The sequence below is a fragment of the Mesocricetus auratus genome, unplaced genomic scaffold (genome assembly GCF_017639785.1).
Source record: "Mesocricetus auratus isolate SY011 unplaced genomic scaffold, BCM_Maur_2.0 Super-Scaffold_100015, whole genome shotgun sequence".
Lineage (NCBI taxonomy): Eukaryota > Metazoa > Chordata > Mammalia > Rodentia > Cricetidae > Mesocricetus > Mesocricetus auratus.
In genome coordinates, this window is record NW_024429198.1 from 3821999 (window position 1) to 3840608 (window position 18610).

At 43.1% G+C, this 18610-nt stretch overlaps 1 long non-coding RNA gene across 1 annotated transcript; it reads right to left on the reverse strand.

The window, feature by feature from the left end:
* Positions 1-2774: 2774 nt before the first annotated feature.
* On the reverse strand, positions 2775-13658 carry LOC121144339. The gene is made up of 3 exons (XR_005881680.1): positions 13460-13658; positions 5415-6799; positions 2775-3523 (listed from the first exon to the last, which is right to left on the reverse strand). It is a non-coding gene; the product is annotated as an uncharacterized LOC121144339 (long non-coding RNA).
* Between the last annotated feature and the right edge of the window lie 4952 nt (positions 13659-18610).

An 18610-nucleotide genomic window follows, 5' to 3' on the forward strand; every position in this document is an offset into this window, starting at 1 on the left:
GTTTCTATACCCATACACCAGTGCTTCACTCAACTCACATCTGAGAAGGTTCTTCTTGTAGTAGACAGTAATTAACTCAGACACCCCCAAACGGACAGTGCAGAGAATGAGAGACTCTGGAGCACTCAGCCATAACAGGATGTCTTTGTCTCCCCCCAACTCCCAAGGTTCAGAGATCTATTCAGAAAAGGAGGCAGAAGGAAGAAATGTAAGGGCAAGAAGTGATAGATGACTCCAAGGAAACACTTGTGTCCCAGACACCACAGAGCTGATGGATATATGAACTCACAGAGATTGTGAAAATATGCACAAGACCTGCACGTGTCCCAATCAGACAAAATCCTAGGACGGCAAGGGGGAAGTAGACACAAAATTTCACCTCTAACCAATAAGCTATTTACAATTGATATCCACTGGGAAGAGGGAAGTCAGGTTTCTCCAATAGAGTACCACTGGGGGTATCAATCACACTTCAGGACAGGCCCCATGTCTTGGTGGACAACACAAAAGGAACTCCATGTTTTTGTGAATGTTTATTGGGAATTGAACTCAGGTCCTCTAGAAGAGTAGCCAATGCTCTTAAACATTAAGCCATCTCTCCAACCCCATGTTCTGTTCTTATCCCCACTGTCCTCCTTGTACAGGTCTCTGAAGACAGACTTCTTGGAGCTATCAAAACCACCTGAGCCTTCATTTTCTTCACATCTTAAGAGATTCTTTATTTTAACTCCATTCCCTCTCCCTACATGCTCCAAATTTGCTCAGGAAATCTTGTCCCTTTCACCTTCTCCAGAGGACCATGTATGTTCCTTTTAGGGTCCTGCTTGCTTCCTAGTTCTCTGGCAGTGTGGATTGGTAATCCTTTACTCTATGTCTAACATCCATATATGGGGGGTGGGGAGGACATGAGGGATCAGGAAGATTGAGTTTTGGGGAAGAATAAAGGAAAAGCAAGAAAATAAATACCATAATAGAGGGAGTCATTTATGGGTTTAAAGAGAAATTTGGCACTAGGGAGATGTCCAGAGATCTACAAGGATGACCCCAACTAACAATCTAAGCAATAGTGGAGAGGCTACCTTAAATGCCCTTCCCCTATAATGAGATTGATGACTGCCTTATATGCCATCCTAGAGCCTTAGTCCAATATCTAATGGAAGCAAAAGCAAAGACCCACAGCTAAGCACTGAGCCTAACTCCTGGAATCCAGTTGTAGAGAGGGAGGAGTGATGAGCAAAGGGGTCAAAAGCAGGCTGAAGAAACCCACAGAAACAGCTGACCTGAACAAGGGGGAACTCATGGACCCCAGACTGATAGCTACGAAACCAGCATAGGACCAAACCAGGCCCCCTGAACATGAGTGTCAGCTAGGAGGAGTGGACAGTGTATGGTGCCTCTGGTGGTGGATCAGTATTTATTCCTAGTGTGCTATTGGACTTTGGGAGCCCATTCCACATAGAGAGATACTCTCTCAGCCTAGATACACTGGATAGGGCCTAGGCCCTGCTCCAAATGATGTGACAGACTTTGAAGATTCCCCCATGAAAGACCTCACCCTCCCTTGGAAGCAGAAAGGGGATGGGACAGGGGGTTGGTGGGGGGCAGGAGAGGAGGGAAGGGAGAGGGAACTGGGATTGACACATAAAACAATATTGTTTCTAATTTAAATAAAAAGATAGGAGAGAAAAAAGATATACTTTATTTTAAACTGTGTGTGTCACACATGTATGCGCATGCATACACGTGCACATGTGTGCAGGCTCATGAATGATGGTGGTCATAAAGTCCAGTGGCTTCTGGAGCTGGAGTTGAAAGCGGCCTAACTTAAATACTGGCTACCAAACTCAAGTCATCTGGAAGAACAAAAATCTACTCTTAACAGATGGAGTCCCAACACTCTTTTTTTTTCTGTTTTCAAAGATGACACCTCTCTCAAACCCTGATAAATCCCTAATACATTGTGAATGAAAAGAATTACCTGAGTTCAGTTCAGTAAAGAGTCTGAGAAGAGGAGCAGGCTGAGTTCACACAGGATCTCCAGCCCTTTGCCTCATTTCAGTGTTGTGAGTTCTTCAAGAAATGTGCTCCAAGTTGTATGCTCCCTGTAGGCTGGGTTGTGCCATCCTACACAAGGTGTTCTAGTTGGGGCTGCTATTGCTGTGATGAAACCCCATGACCAAAAGGGAGGAGAGGGTTTATTTGGCTTATTCTTCAACATCATTGTTCATCAATAAAGGAAGTCAGGGCAGGAAAGAAACCTAGACACAGGAGCTGATGCAGAGGCCATGGGAGGTGTTGCTTCCTGACTTGCTTCCCCTGGCTTGCTCAGTCTGCTTTCTTATAAAACCCAGGACCACCAGCCCAGGGATGGGCACCACTTGCAATGGGTTGGGCCCACCCCATCAATCACCAAATTAAGCAAATGCCCTACAGGCTTGTCTACAGCCTGATCTTCCAGAGGCGTTTTCTCAGTTGAGTCCCCTCTCTTCTCAGATGACTTTGGCTTGTATCAATTTGACATAAAACTATCCAACACAGAATGGGATAGTGTGTGTGGTCCCTGGGAAACCACCCTCTCATGGCAGATGGAGGAAAAGACCAAGAAGTTGGGGAGTTTGTGATGGCTGCTGACCCCACTTATTCTCAGAACACATTTAATTCTCTTCTTTGGCATGCCCTCCTTGATGGGTACCACTGTCTACCCTGCATTAATGAGCATCCTGGCAGGAGGCTGCACTGGAGAGCACAAGAAATCAGACTTTATACCACCAGCATTGATTCAAAGGGTTGTTTATTCTACCTCAGTAGCATCCAGGAACATCACAAAAATGGGAGCCTTTTTATTTTCCTCGGTGATTCTTATGGGATTTCAAAAGCATGCTTATTCAGCAGTCAAGGCAGCAAAGCAAACAACCTCCATTAAAACTTAAATAGATTTCACCTAATTATTGCGCCATTTTTTAATTTCTAAACTCGGAACCTAAAAACCATTCCACCGACACTTTTCCCAGGAACTGTAGTAGAAATATTGTCTTAATTCTGCTTCCAGTGAGTGATATTACAGACAAGGAGCCTCATTTCCCACCCATTGTTAGGAAGCAAGGCAGGTCTTTCTTTAAGCATGGATGAAGCAAACACAGAGCATATACACAGCACAGACTGCACTATGCAAGGAGAAGACTGGCCTGGGCACTGTGCGTTTGATTTAAAGAAGTCATCTGTCAAATACTGGAATCTGTGTTTGGAGTGCTGGGGCTTGTTAGGGGCTTTGAGGATTTCTAAGGTCTAGCTGTACATCCCCTCAATAGCTGTGGTATTCATAGGACTGGTGGGCTCACTAACTAGCATAAAGCCTGACCAACAAGTTCAGTTATTCAGTAGCTGGCTTCCCAGCTTTTGAATTACATAAAACCTCCTTGGGTTGTTTTTTCCTCTTCATTAGGATATCCCCCCAAGAAGGTGAGCTTGTAAAATTCAGTGCTAGCTTGTTCCGAAAGTTTAGTAGAGCAGGCATTGATAATTCCTGGGGGAAGGAAGGTGAGGGAAGAAAAAACAAAACAAAACAAAAAATTAGTTTACTGTATATTGTGATTCTTTTTAATTAAAAATGGTTTCAGCTTATAACAAGCAATCGAATGATTCCCCTAAGTACCAAACAATCCCAAACCCAGTATTCAAAATACTTTTTATCCTCTCTGTGTCTCCCTCTTCTCTCCCCCTCCCCTTCCTTCCTCCCTTTATCAAAATGTATTTGTTTTCTTGCAAAACATAGATGTATTGGCTTCAATCAAGTCCATGTCTTATCTTCAGAACCAAAAAATCATGAATGTTCATACGAATTCTCTGAGATGATCTTCACATGGCGGTCAGAACCCCAACTAATAAGGAAATTAAGTGTCAGAGATGCAAAGGTAGTGGTTCTCAACCTATGGGTTGGAGCCCCTTTGGAGGTATCACATATCAGATATCCTGCACATCAGATATTTACATTACAATTCATAACAAAGTTACAAGCATGAGGCAGCAATGAAACAATTTCATGGTTGGTGGGGGTCACCACAACATTAGGAACTGTATTAAAGGGTGGCAGCATTAGGGAAGTTGAGAGCTGCTAAGGTAAGGAATGTGTCCAAGGCCACATGCCCAACTAATAAATAGCAGACCAAATAGATATTCTCCTCCATCATGCACTCTAACTCTCTGGAATCTTGAGCTCAAATAACTCGTTCATCTATTTTATTTTATTATTTATTTATATTAATCTTTGGTTTTTCAAGACAGGGTTTCTCTGTGACTTTGGAGGCAGTCCTGGAACTAGCTCTTGAAGATCAGGCTCGTCTCAAACTCACAGAGATCCACCTGCCTCTGCCTCCCAAGAGTTGGGATTAAAGGCATGCGCTACCACCACCCAGCTAAACCCGTTCATCTATAAGTTGCTTTGTTCATGGCATTTTATCCCCAAAATAGAAAAGTAACCGATAAAGTCACATTATTTAAAATATGTAGAGCCAAATCTGTGTGGTTCAGACCTATAATACCTGTTACTTGGAAGGCAGAGGCAGGAAGATATCAAGTTAAGGGCCAGTGATAGGGCATGTTCTTCTGTATATGTTTCTCTTATTGGTTAAAGAATAAAACACTGATTAGCTGATTGGCTGGACAGGAAGTGACATAACTGGCCAGAATCAGGATACAAGCAGGGGACAAACAGGAAAACTCTCTCTTCTCTGCAGAGATGCTAAGAAGTCATCATGTAGCAGGCAAAGGAGTTGCAGGTCCGACATTCCTCAGTAGGCCAAGACCACGTGCAAATACATGGATTAGTAGTTATGGGTTAATAATTAAGACAGAGTTAGCCAAATAAGAAGCCCTAGTCACCAGCCAATAGTTTCATAGTTAATGTAGTGTCTGTGTGTTTATTTGAGGCTGAGCAGGGAGACAGGATCAGCCAGGCCAGACAACTCATATTTACTGGCCAGTCTAGACTACTGAGTATCAGTCTGTCTCAAAATATAAAGTAAAATGATGGCTGGGACTATAACTTGATGATGGAGTACCTGCCTAGCATGTGTGAGACTTTATATCCAATTCCTAGTATCACAACAATACCAACAATGAAAAATATATAGGATTGGACACAATGAGTATGACCACCTATGGAACAGCCTGCCATTCCTGTAGTGTTTCTATGATTCTATATTGCACACTCAAGTTTTGTTCTAGTAAAATTTTTCATTGATCCTTTTCTAGAGGTCGGTAGAAAATTCTAACAATTAATGATAGATGAGACTGTAAGTCTCTCTTCAAGTAGGAGCATGATTTGACAGTGACTAATTGTATCTCCAAGGCTTGTCTTTTTTTTTTTACTCTTGAGACACTTTTCAGCAACATCTTAGAGCCCAGTGGACTCTTACCAAACAAAAGGTTGTTGTTTCGCTTCAAAACGTCTCTCTGCTGAGTCTTTCCTAGGATGTAATGGGAAGGGAGCACATCTTCCTGTAGAATTCAGCTGATTTGCACATGTAACAAAGAGTAAGAAGCACAGGTTTCCACACAAGTTTATAGATGAGAACCCAGAGCACTGTTTGTATTGGGGCCACTTGATCTCACACCCCATCTGTGGTTTCCATTAATATCTTCTTTGCCTCCTCTCTGAAATTCTTCATTATCAATGGATCTTTGTTAAGAACTCTCTTCCTCAGCTTCAGGCCATTTTTGCCAGACAGTTCTATATTCTCCCACTCCCAACCAACACCCTTTACTTTTGCCAGGCCACTGAAAATTTAACTTCCTGCCGCTGGGCAACCATTTCAGGATGCTAAGAGTCTAGCTATACCCACAAACCTCTTAGGATATTAAGAGACTGGTAATACCTCCTCACTTGCCTCACAGTTCCCAAAATGTTAGAAACTCTCAGAGCTTGGTGCTGACAGATAACAGTCTCCATGGCAGCAGTCATCCATCTGCCTGTCTCCTTCAGATATCAGTCTTCTCTCTCCCTGGGGAGTGCTGATGCTTACTTGAGTCTATATCATTAGGTCACACTGTGCTCTTATCCCAAGTATGTTAAACAAAGACCTTCTTTAGCTTTGATTCTGAATGTGTGTTGGCTATTTATTGGGGTGTCTCTGCCAGCTCTCCCACCCCATTCCTTCTCCTATGCCCTACTCCTTTGGGTGGGCTGCACATTGGCGGGCTATTAAACAACTTTAACACAGTTGCACTTTGTTTGTCCATATCTATGCCTTTGGCTGTCTGAGAGGGGGTATTGTGCTAGGCTGGACTGTTTGATTGGAGGAACCATTTAGACTTTGGGGTGTAGAATAGTTAAATATGATGTTTCATGGAGTTGAAAATTCAAAGGCAACTAGAAATTACTGTTAATGCTCGTGTATGTGTGTGTGTGTGTGTGTGAGAGAGAGAGAGAGAGAGAGAGAGAGAGAGAGAGAGAGAGAGAGCCCCCACACACAGAGGCATACATTGGCATGGATAGGGAATTTGGATCATTCTAAAGTGAGACTCAGCTCAGATCTCCATCTCAGCTTCATCACATTGGAATTTTAACTTTGAAATGGAATCCAACCAGTAAACATTTCAGTTTATAAAGAGGAAGACACAGAAAAATGAAATATTTCTTGGAAATACTCATGAGCCTGAGTTAAAGCTGCCATAGGGGGCTTCTTAAAGTTCTAGCATCTTCTCTTCATAAAGGTTCTTTATGGTTCTCTTCATGTTGGCTCCCCCAGGATGAGGTGCTCCTCTTTCCCAATGTTCTTTATTCTTGAAATATTCTTTCTTCCTGAAACAGAGAAGGAAGCATGTGACTATGCCAATTGGGATCAAGATAGGACCGTAATGCAGATGCCTCACTAAAGCACCTTCTAGCAGGAGAGAGTGGTCCTACGAGATCATTCCTTGATGGAGGCAGGGTGAGGAAATATAGTCTATTGAAATAAATACTTGTTGGGAAGCTAGGAGATCACAGTTCTGAGGTTGGCTCTTCCATAGCCTAAAGGATCTTCATTCAGCCTTTAATTCATCATCTAAATATCTTTTTTTCATATCTAAATAAGTTGGATTCAAGTACCCATTTGGGACCAAGTCAGATTTTACTACCATTTTATATCTAATATTTCATTTTCATTTCCAATTCATCTTGTAGAGGAAACTAAATGTGTTTTCCTACCTCATGGGTCCTATAGGAAATCGTTTTCTAATGAATTGAAACATGTTTTCTCGTTTCATTTTCACTTGCTGTTAAGTTTACGCTTCTCCTGCCAGTGCTTTACAGTGAGATGGTTTAACTACATGTCTGGTGCCTTCTTTTGATTGGCCCCTTCCCCATACGCCATGTCTTCCAGCACTCCACAGAATTAGCAGAAGGAATTGAATTGCAGAATTTCAGGCACAGGAGAAATGAGGTTAGGGGACACACAAGGAGCAACAAAAACAGAAGGCAGACCCTCCTTCAACATCTTTCATGTGTCTGCTGATATAAATGAAGCTTGCCTGCACTGGAGAATACTATGGGCTAAAACCCCCACCGGCTAATGTTTTGGATGTGATAAAAAATAACTTATTTTCTTTACTATTTGATGCCTTCTAAGTTTAAACAACTAAAGCAAAAACCAGAGTTTGAAGTTCTGTGTTTTCGGATGGATGAACTGAGCACAGAGAGTTTAAGCTTAGAAACCTGGGTGGCATTTAAGCCTCTAAATATTAAACCAGAATGGTTCAGAGCAAAGCTGGTAGGTCAGGAAAATGAGTTTCTGTCAGAAAATCTCTCCTTGCACCAGAAGCACACCAGCTATCTAAACCTTGCCTTTCGATTCAGTCAGTAATCATGACAGGGTTGGCTGCATCACGAACAGATGTTAAGATAGCATGGTAAACTCTTAAACACAAGCTTACCTGTGATGTGCTGGATACCTTCTACTCTTAGACACACATCTGGAGAAAAATGTCAGTACTTCATCCAACGACTTACTAGGTGCTAAGACCATTAATAAATATGTAGTTCAGTTTTGTGTGGAAGGGATAGTATGTGTTAGTATTAGTATACAAATGTGTGCTTGTGTGTGTGGAGGTCAGAGGTCAACCCAAGGTATCATTTCTCAGACCCCATCTACCTGGTTTTTTATTTTATTTTGTTTTGTTTTTTGTTTGTTTGTATGCTTAATACAGGGTCTTACATTTGTTTGGAGCTTCTTAATTAGGCCAGACTGACTGGCTAGCCATCCTTAGGAATCCACCTGTCTCTGCCTTCCCCAGCGCTGGGATTACAAGTGTGTACTATCCTACTCATCACTGGTGTGGTGAGCATTTTACTCACCGAGCTATCTTCATTAAGTTATAATGAAATTATATGAAACTGTAATCTTTATAATAATGTAAAACAGCCAACAGTGTGCTCACGGTATATAAGTGTGCTGATACTTTTTACAACACACTAAGCCCTCGTTGACAAAAGAAAACATGTGCTGCCTTCTTTGGTAGTCATGAACGGAATGCTCTAATGAGGTCCTAACCACTGGCGGATAGGATCAGAGCTGAATCCTTTTAAAGGTAAGGAAGTCATGAGAATGAGGCTCTCATGGGTGGGATTCATGCCCTCATGAGAAAAGTGAAGGGAAAGTTGGCTTCCTTTCTCTGTCCTCCATCCTGATAGAATGTAAGAAAATAGACTTCTAGAAACAATGAAAAGGCCCCACAAATAACCTAATTTTACTCTTATTCCAGTCATAAAATTATAATAAACTTTTTTCTATTACTTAAACCATTTAATTGATGGTAATTTGTTATTGTAGCCTGAAGTTACTAAGTTGATAATAATGAAGGCAACAGGAAATAGAAGTATATTGGAAGAAATTTAAGCCATAAACCTTCTCATTTTTCTAGAGTCCTGCTATGTGTTAACTACATGAATGCTTTAAAATGTATCATCTGATAGATGATCTTTGGCTGCCCGGAGGATCCTTCCTTATACAGTTATTCCCAACAAGACATGAGATTGTGACACTCCTGAAGACCTCTTATCCCATTCTAGTATAAGAACACTGTGAGTTCAAAGGCCTATTCCATCTCATCCTACCTACTTACTTTCCCTCTGCCGTAACCCTAGGAAATTTAGCCTACATCTTGTGAAAGCCTGTTGCTTTCTATTGATGAGATGGTCAGAGAATGTAAAACAAGAAGGTCCTCACTCTGAACAATTCCCATGCACATGTTATATTCTTCATGGAAAATGCCCACAAGGTCCTTCACATGTGGATAAGTATGTTGGATAGTATTCCACAAGAAGACTGTGGACCGGAACCAGTAGATGCTTAATGTGCATTTTCAGCTTCTGATGGCAGCAACAATGGCACCCAAGACCCTCACGTAGTTTCTTCATCAGTAAACCACTATGATTTCCAGTGTGACTGCTGCTTGGCTCTGTCTTTGCTGGCCACCCACACTTTAGATCACTGGTTCTCAACTGTCCTAATGCTGCGACCCTTTAATACAGTGTCCCTCATGTCATGGTGACCCCAACCTCAATATTATTTTTGTCGCTACCTCATAGCTGTAATTTTGCTACTGTTATGAATTGTAGTGTAATTATCTGACATGCAGGAAATATGATACATGGATCCTGTGAAATGGCCTTTTGACCCTCAAAGGGTCACAACCTGTCGGGAACCACTGCTTTCGAGTAACCTGTGGCTTATCTTAAAAAATATAATACTGCCGGGCATTGGTGGCACATGTCTTTAATCCCAGCACTCGGGAGGCAGAGGCAGGTGGATCTCTGTGAGTTCGAGACCAGCCTGGTCTACAGAGTGAGTTCCAGGACAGCCTCCAAAACAATACAGAGAAACCCTGTCTCGAAAAACCAAAACCAAACCAAAACAAAACAAAAAAACAAACCACTAAATCCTTAGTCTAGAACAATGCAAAATATTCTCCATCTTGTCAAACAAGGGTATCCCATGTCCACATGCTGTGAAAGTTTGTAAATGTGACCAAAGGACCATTTCACACATTCTCTGCACTGTAATCTGAAAGTGCAATCTGAAGTGTACTGACTGAAAATCAGATGGAGAAGAATGAATGGGAGGAGACTACCAGTTATGTTTACTATTAAAATAAGTTACATTCCAGTCTTTTTCATATGTTGTTGATTTTTGCACTGAATTAACAAAGTGATGTTTTAGAAAACATCTTCCATTTACTTTCTAAAACTTTGCTAACATTTGGATAAGTGTTTTTCAAGGACCTGTGTATTAGACACTGGGTCATCACCTTGTAGTGCTGGTAGGGGATTGTAGAACTCAAAAAAAGAGGCAGGAGCTAGTGGGAGGAAGCTAGGTCATTAAGGGCATGAACTTAAAGGGTCTATCAGGGCCCAAGCTCTGCCAGTATGAGCTGTGAGCTAACCAACATAAACTTGAGGCTCACACTAGCCCTGAGTATGGGTATGCCTGATATTCAAACTTGTGTCAAAGTGATGTAACTTTGTTTGTTTTCTCTCTTCTTTCTTCTTTCCCTTTCAGTCTTCCTTCCCATAATGCTCTTTGAGCACTGTCTGTTTTAGCTCCTATTTTTAAGGAATGTCTAGGCTAAAGCTTTCCCTAAACCATTAGGTTTAGGCCCAGTCACTTGCCTTCCAAGGAAGATGACTCTATATTTATGATTTCTAGTAATTTATTGTACCCAGTTTCTAAATTCAAGGACCTACAGGTATGCTTGTGCATGGGCATTTCCATAAGGGCCTTTGGAACCCTCACCAGAGGTGATGAGCAGGGATGGAATATGGCCATAGAGCATATATTTAGGGTTATAACTGTAGCATAACTATAACTGAAGTAACAGCGAGGTGGGCTTGATTGCTACCATGTCACTCAAAAGGAGCCTTGTCCCTCTCCTGTGTCTCCATAGTAGCCTTAGACATGACTGACCTCTGACAGAAATCACGTCCCCCTCTCTATGTCATGGAGTGACATCATCCTGAGGCAACATAATGATGATGGTGCTCAGTGGGAGGATCTGAGGTCCTTTTATTCTTGGGACTCCAGAGTTCTCATCTTAGGGATGTTTGATTCAATAAGATGGGGTAGGTAGCAAGTAGCCCTACATCTCAGTGACTTTTAAATAAGTATGTTTAGTGTTCATGCTCCACGAGGTTTGATATTTATTCTGTTTTCATTTCTGTTTTTCTGAGGAAAAGCAGCTTAGGAAAGAAATGGCATACAGTTCAGGTTAAAATCCATCGCTGATGGGCAGTCAAGGCAGGAGGTCCAGCAGCTAATCACTGCACATCCAAGGTCAAGAACAAAGACGAATGTGTCACTACTAGCCTTCTCCACTCTTGCAGAGTTCCAGGGCCCACCCCATGAAATCATGTTGTTCATAATGGACTGGATCTTTCTACAACAATTAACAATCCAGACAGTCCCCTAACAGACAGGCCCACAGGCCACCAGGATCCAGACAAGTTCCTCAATTGAGCACTTTTCCCAGGTTATGGCAAATCAACATTTAAAGCAAACCTCCCCAGTGTTTGAGCACTGTCCGTTCTCTGAGGCCCAACAGAGGGGCACCCACTTTGTAGAATATTTCTGGTTAGTGTAGATGAGGGGAAAATGCATGAAAAGAATGTGGAATATGTGCATGGTCTCTTGGTTTCCTAAAGTTGAGCCAGAAGCCACACATACTACACTTTGCAGCAATGCACTCACTAAAGTAAGTTCTATGACCATGCCTACAATTCTACCATGCTCCCGCAAGGGCAGAATGTAAATATTTATGAAAAATCCAAAACGTTAATGCAAAACATCAAACACTGTGATCTTAGTAAAATCCCAAGCACGGATCCTGGCATTTAGCAAAAGCAGTTATTACTATCTATGTTATTATCATTATCACCATGAAATGATAACCTGAAATCACATAGCTAGTAGGACACAGACAAGAGAACAATACTTATTGCATCTAGAATTGAAACTCTTTTTTCTGTACTCCTTTTACTGCACAGGAAAGACATGACCAATCCTAGCTATTATAACTCTGCCGTCAGCTCGATGACCCCAGGGAGTTTTGTCTTGTTTCTTTCTGGGTTACTCTGATGACTACCCTTCAAACCAACCTAGGAGACATCTCTGGGAGTGTCTGGGAACGCATTGCCAGAGAGGTTTAGGTGAGGAGGAAAGACCCACTATGAATGTGAGCAGGTTCATCCCACCAACTGGGGCCTCGGGTTGAACAAAAGGCACAAGGGAGAAGACATGAACTGAACACCGGCTTTCCTGTCTCTCTGCTTCTTGAATCCAGATGCACTGTGAGCAGCTCCCTCACACGTTTGCTGCTGTGCCTTCCTGCCTGCATCCTTTCTTAAAATGTGAAGCCCAATAAACCCTTCTCCCTTAAGTGGCTTCTGTGCACTATTTTCTCATAACAATGAAATGAGTAACTGCTGCAGTTACCTTCCAAATCAGGAATCAGTAAACCTTGCAGTGAAGGGCCAGTTAGTAATCGCTTTACATTTTCCAGACCATAGGGGTCCCGTCACAACCACTCAACTCTAGCACAAAAGCGGCTACGAACAAAACAAGCGACTGGGTACATACAGCTGTACCCTTACATCTTCCCCTACAGAAACATACATTGGCATGGGTTTGACAAGAGAGCATGCACTGGAGGAAGATTGATTAGTGGGTAGTCTGATAAGAGTTCCACAAGGAATCTGGTCCTCTGTGACTCAGTTTCCTCTGTAAAAGCCTGCTTTATAGGATTATGGTGAGGCCTAACAGGCTGATACAGGAGTGCTCAGATCACAGCAAACCCTGAATTCCCCTCCACAGGGGCTTATCTGCCCTTCCCTGAAGATCAAGCAGTGTCCTTATTCTCTTGGGACTGATATTCTGATGCAGTGAGGTAAAGAAAGAGACAGGTATGAGAAAGTGACAAGTACTATAAAGGAAAGCAAAGCAGGAAGGAGGAGGCAGAGGGGGAAGGCAAGCCAGGTAGATAATGGGCGAACAGGGCAGTCTCAGGGCGGGAGGGAGGGTGGCTTGTTTGTAAGGATTAGTGAGAGATAAGCGGAGAGTCTGGGCATGTGTGAAAGGCAGGTTAGGGATCACAGAGAGAAGTCTGCATCTAATTCTGTATGAGAAGGGAAAATTTGACTTTTAATTAGTTTTCATTTGTGTATTGTGTGTGTGCTTATGCACATACCACTGTGGTTATGTGCAGGTCAGAGGATATCTTGTGGGTGCCTGTCCTCTCCTCCAACCATTGTGGGTTCTGGGGATGGAATCCAAGATGTCCGGCTCAGTGGCAAATATCCTAATATCCTTATATTCTCTCTCTCTCTCTCTCTCTCTCTCTCTCTCTCTCTCTCTCTCTCTCTCTCTCTCTCTCTCTCTCTCTCTCTCTGTCCCTCCCTCCCTCCCTCCCCCCTCCCCACTTGTTTGCTTACCTTTTCTTCTCCACTCTTCTTTCTTCCTTCTCCCCAGTCCTCCCTCTCTTGCCTATGGTCCTCTCTGTTCTGCTCCAATAGAGTCCTCCCACTCCTCGGCAACCCTTCTTTTAACTGACACTTGACTCTGTTGGAAGTACCCAAACCCCCTCCTTATTCTCCTGCTCTGAGAGGTGGTTGGCCCAGCTCGGCTTTCCAGTAGGACTTAACCTAATTCCTCAGATGTGAAGCAGACAGAAAAGGGCTTAGTGAGAACAAGATGAGAATTAAAGCAGAGACCATCAACAACATTTTGTTGTTATTTAATAAACAGGATGCTGAAGCACTGAAGACACACACCAGCTGTCCTGCAGTGCTGTGGATGTTGCAGAGGACACATGGATGTGGGATGACTTTTTCCCATGCTTTCTGAGGCCTGAGTTTATGAGTGGCTGTGTGTTTATTCCAGGATTGGGAATATAACCAAGTCCTGGTTACCAGGGTTAAATGATGGTCATAAAGATTTCAAGCATCTGGAAAAATCGAAGCATGAATTTTGCAGACACATTTTTAAAGTAAGTTATTGAACAAATATTATGTATGTGGATGATGGTAGTTCTATGAGTGCACAAATCATACGGAGAGGGGAGAATGAGAGATGAGAAAGAGTTTGTGAGAGGAAGAAATAGGATATGGGAAGAGGAGGGGGAGAAGAAGAGTGTGCCACGTGACTGCCAAGCTAGCACTGTGTGGCCATCCACACTCAGCGTCTCTGTATAAAGCACAGACACTGCAGCTTTTAGCCCTAAATGCTAGAAGACTGAAATTCTCCTCTGTTCAGAAGAAAACCACTCAACACCCCTAAAAATGTCACTGACTGGGTTGATGCTGCACAGCAAGTCTGCGATACAAGGCTTACTCGTCTGGCTTTCCTGTCCGCCTCTCCTCCAGCCAGGAAACCGCCATCCTCTCTGATTCTGTGAATTTGGCTGTAAGTGGAAGAAGCATTTTAAACAATTTGCCAGCAGTGGCTCTTTTGTGCTTCTCGGATTCTAAAATGATACCAATCACCTGGAGGTATGACCCAAAAGCAGATTCCGACCCAGTCGGTCAGGAGCAGGTCTTGACATTCTGCAAAAGAGTTCTAATAGTTTTTCGCTTAACAGTAGGCCCAGAAGCTTTAGTTATATTAAGTATCTATCTATTCTATTACAATGAATGGCAAAATTTATAATACAATTTTAATTTTTAAAGAAAGGTTTTATGAAGCTTGGGCTGAACTCAAACTCCCTATGTAGCTGAGGATGACCTTGAACGTTTGATCCTTGTAGATACCGAGATTACAGGTGTGCACTACTGCACCTGGTTATTTTGCAGGGCTGGGGATCACTTGCACACAGGGCTTCCTCCTCACGCTATGCAAGTTCTCTACCAACTGAGCAACATCCCCAGATCCCCAGTCCTCCTCCTCCTCCTCCTTCTTCTTCTCCTTCTGATCTTTCAGTAAATAAGTCTTTTATTTAAATTAGAGACAAACTTGCTTCACATGTCAATCCCAGTTCCTTCTCCCTTCCCCCTCCCCTGCCCTCCAACCCTCCCAACCCCACTTCCAATCCCCACTCCACTCTCCAGGGAGGATGAGGCCCTTCATGGGGGAATCTCAAAAGTCTGTCATATCATCCAGGGCAGGGCCAAGACCCTCCCCCATGTTTCCAGGCTGGGAGAGCATCCTTCCATGTGGACTGGGCTTCCAAAGTCCATTGGGGATAAATACTTATCTAATACCTGAGACCTCAAAGATTGATGAGGCAGCCCCTCACTGACACCCATGTTCAAAGGGTTTGGATCAGTCCCGCCTCTCAGCCATCAGTCTGGGGTCCATGAGCTCCCCCTTGTTCAGGTCAGCGGTTTCTGTGGGTTTCATGAGCCCAGTCTTGACCCCTTTGTTCATCACTCCTCCCTCTATGCAACTGGGTTCCAGGAGTTCAGTTCAGTGTTTAGCTGTGGGTGTCTGCATTTGCTTCCATCAGTCACCGAATAAAGACTCTAGGACGGCATACAAGGTAGTCAGCAGTCACATTATTGGGGACGGTCATTTAAGGTAGCCTCTTGCTTAGATTGCCAGTTGGTGTCACCCTTGTAGAGCTCTGGAAATCTCACTAGTGCCAGATCTCTCCTCAAACCTATAATGGCTCCCTCTATTTTAGTATCTCTCATCCTGCTCTCCTCTATTCTTCCCCAACCTTTCTTCTCCTCCATGTCCTCCTCTTCTCCCCTTCACTTTTCCCCAGCCCATGCTTCTTAATGAAAGGTAGGAATCATTGGAAGATCTCTGCATTTTATAAAAACAGAAGAGAATTTAGTCTAAGTTTTCTGGGCAAATTTACCTGATTTGGAAAAGTGTTAGGAAAGGAATTAGCGTTGACTTATGGGTCCTAGCTCCTGGAACCCAAGTGATCTCTTAGTTCTTCAGTTCTTCAAGCTCTGACCCATAGCCTGAGTGAGCAGAAGGCCTGGGTATCACAATATTTGGACTGAGTCAGGACTGTACACAGCAGCTTGTTGGAGTTTCTTGGCTTTGATTGCCATCTAGTGGCCAAAAGCAAGAGAGAACCATTTCGTAAAAAAAAAAAAAACCCTCTCTCCCTTCTCCCCCCACCTGTGTGTGTGTGTGTGTGTGTATGTGTGTGTGATTGTGTGTGTATATGTACGTGTGTGTTGTATACATGTGTGTGGGTGTGTGTCTATGTGTACCTTTGTAGAGACCAAAACAAAACATTGAGTATCTTCTACTGTTCTCCACGTTACTGTTTTAAGAGAGGGTCTCACTGACTTGAAAGCTTGCCATTTTGGTTAGACGGGCTGGCAATCCATCTCTCCGATCCTTCATATCTCTATTACACTACACTGAAGTTGAAGGTGTATTCACACATGACCAGATCTTTACATGGATGCTAGGTATTAGAATTTGGGTCCTCAGGTCCTCACGCTTGCAGAACATTTACTCTGGCTATGGAGCCGTCTCCCAGTCCTTTTTTCCAACAAAGAAACAAATAAGTATAGCTTTCAGCTATGCCTGATGCTATTGTGCTATTCTAATTAAGAATGATTATGTTGAAGTATTCTTTCATATAATGTGTAGGTTGGAAATTAAGATAAACTCAGCTCCCACTTTCTTTTACATATGTAGATAGATAGTGATACAGATCCCCCAAATTCTGGTTTAATTCATTGCTCCTGTTTCAGCAAATATCCTGTTCATCATCACTGGTGGCGGTGTTAGTGGCATTGGAGATTACAAATTCAGAATTTCGCACATGCTAAGAAGCAGTCTAGCCTGAGCTACATTGCTTCTGAGTTAGGTCTTGCTGCAGAGGGCAGGCTATTCCATAGTTTGCTGTACAGCCTAGGATGGTCTCGACTTCTTGTCACCCCCACCCTGATTGCAGCTGTGTACTATTATGCCACCTCTCGTCTTTGCTATGTGACTGTGGACAGGTCACTTGAGCTTAGAACACCTTGAACTCTGAATGTGTAAGATAATAATTAGCCAATTCAGTAGGTAGTAGTAGAAGGTGCTTAGAGTCTACGTCAGGTATATTAGTCAGAATTCTTTAGAGAACCAAACCACCTAGAAATCTTTTTAAAAATGTTTTCATTAATTCTTACTTTTTTGTTTTTTATTATATTTTTATTTAAATTAGAAACATACTTGCTTCACATGTCAATTCCAGCTCCCTCTCCCATCCCTCCTCCATTACCTCTCCACCAGTCCCCCAGCCCCCACCCAATCCCCACACCATTACCTAGGGAGGGTGAGGCCTTCCATGGGGGATCTCCAGAATCTGGTGTAGGGCCTGGGCCCTCCCCCATGTGTCCAGGCTGAGAGAGCATCTCTCATTGTGGGATGGGCACCCAAAGTTCATTCATACGCCATGGTAAACACTAATCTACTACCCAAGGCCCCAGAGATTGCCAAAGCCTCTTCACTGACAACCACATTCAGAGGGTCTGGATCAGTCCCCTGCTGGTCTCTCAGCCATCAGTCTGGGGTCCAAGATCTCCCCCCTTATCAGGTCAGCTATCTTTGTGGGTTGACCCCTTTACTCATCGCTCCTCCTCTGTCACTTCAGTGTTTAGCTGTGGGTATCTGCCTCTGCTTCCATCAGTCATGGATGAAAGTTCTAGGGTGGTATATAAGGTAGTCAGTCCTCAATTTTATTATCAGGGGAGGGCTATTAAGGTAGTCTCTGCACTATTGCTTAGTTTGCCAGTTGGTGTCATCCTTGTAGATCTCCGGAAATCTCACTAGTGTCAGCTCTCTCCTCAAACCTATAATTATTTAACTTTTTACACTTGTTACTCCCAGCTCCCTCTCCCTCCCCTCCTCTCCCACCCCCCTAACTCCCACTCCATCACCCCTCCGCTCCCCAGGGAGGGTAAGGCCTTCCATGGGGGGATTTTCAAAGTCTGTCACATCATCCCTGGCAGGGCCCAGGCTCTCCCCCATGTATCTAGGCTGAGAGAGTATCCCTCCATGTGGAATGGGCTCCCAAAGTCCATCTGTATGCTAGGGATAAATACTAATCCACTATCCGAGGTCCCGCAGATTGCTGAGGCCTCCTCTCTGACTTCCAGGCTGAGGGGTGGGATCTGGATCAGTCCCATGCTGGTCTCTCAGTCACCAGTCTGGGGTCCATGTGTTCCCCCCTTGTTCAGGTCAGTAGAGTTACTGATTTTTTTTAGTTAATTTTGTATCCTGCTACCTTGCTGAAGGTGTTTATCAGCTGTAGGAGTTCGCTGGCAAAATTCTTCAGGTCACTTATGTAAACTATCATATCATCTGCAAATAGTGAAAGTTTGACTTTTTCCTTTCTAATTTGTATCCCCTTGATCTCCTTTTGTTGTCTTATTGCTCTAGCAAGAACTTCAAGTACAATATTGAACAGATATGGAGAGAGTGGACAACCTTGTCTTGTTCCTGATTTTAGAGGAATTGCCTTGAGTTTTTCTCCATTTAGTTTGATGTTGGCTGTCAGCTTGCTTTATATCGCTTTTATTATGTTTAGGTATGTTCCTCTTATCTCTGATCTCTCCAAGACATTTATCATGAAGGGATGCTAGATTTTGTCAAAGACTTTTCAGCATCTAGTAAGATGATCATATGGGTTT